We start from the raw sequence: 1,021 nt of genomic DNA, 5'->3' as shown, positions 1-1,021 counted from the left end.
TCTAACCAAAATACCAACTCTACCTCGTCAGGCTTTGTTGGCAATTGACTTTGAAGTCCTATGTTGTGGCCCTCTAGTAAAGGTGATTCTAGATAGCCCGGTTCAAGGCATTCCCGCTGTCACTCAGGCGCCTCGGAATGCTACTAGATTCCTACCCTCTGTCACAGGGTATCTTGTTAAGGACCTTGTCCTAGTGGCCATCAACCATTAGATATCCCTTATGGACGTTTACTACTGTGTAAGAGTAACTTCGGACTCGCCCGGTTGGTAGCTCTCCCGTCTGTCACCCGGTCACTCCGGCAGTTACGGCCTAGGAAACCCTCACACAACAATAAACCCCACATAATCATGCATATGTGCTCACACAAATATTTCATCAAACACATTCAAGGCACATAGTACATGAAACAAGTGTACACATTTCATTGAATAGGAAAAATCACATGCACTAGTTCTTACATCACCATCATCACATAGATGTTCATCCTACATCCTAAACTCAAGGATCTACTCCATTACAAGAAGATTACAAGAAGAATACATGAAAATAGTCATCCACAAGAAAGGGGAAGACTTATCTTTGAAGCGTGGGCATCCCTTGAAGATCTTCTCGCTCCGGTGTAGGATGGATCGGTGGAGATGAAGTGTAGGACCTCCCCAAGAGTGGGGAGGCACCTTCCCCTCAGCCAAGACCTAGGGTTCTGGAGAATGACCCAAGATAACCCAATATTGGGTTTGTTTCCACCTTTTATACTCACCCAAAACTGCCCAGATTGTCCCTGGTTTATAAGGCTCTGCCTCAATGGATTTTTCACCTAGTAAACCCGATTTTCTTCAATTAGACCCTGAACCAAAGTTGTAGAGCATTGAATTATCTTCGATTTGGATGGTGGACCGACCCATAACTCCACCTGAGCCGAAAGTTATATTGGTTTGAAGTTTGGTCTGCAGTTTGGGCAGAGCACCCAGCGTGGCCGCGGTTTGGAGGCATGGCCGTGCCATTTCGCACGGCCTAGAGCAG

Source organism: Curcuma longa, chromosome 16, assembly GCF_044706935.1.
Source record: "Curcuma longa cultivar G26 ecotype Majalengka, Jawa Barat chromosome 16, ITB_CL_G26_1.1, whole genome shotgun sequence".
Taxonomy (NCBI): Eukaryota; Viridiplantae; Streptophyta; class Magnoliopsida; order Zingiberales; family Zingiberaceae; genus Curcuma; species Curcuma longa.
This window is presented reverse-complemented; position numbering follows the sequence as displayed.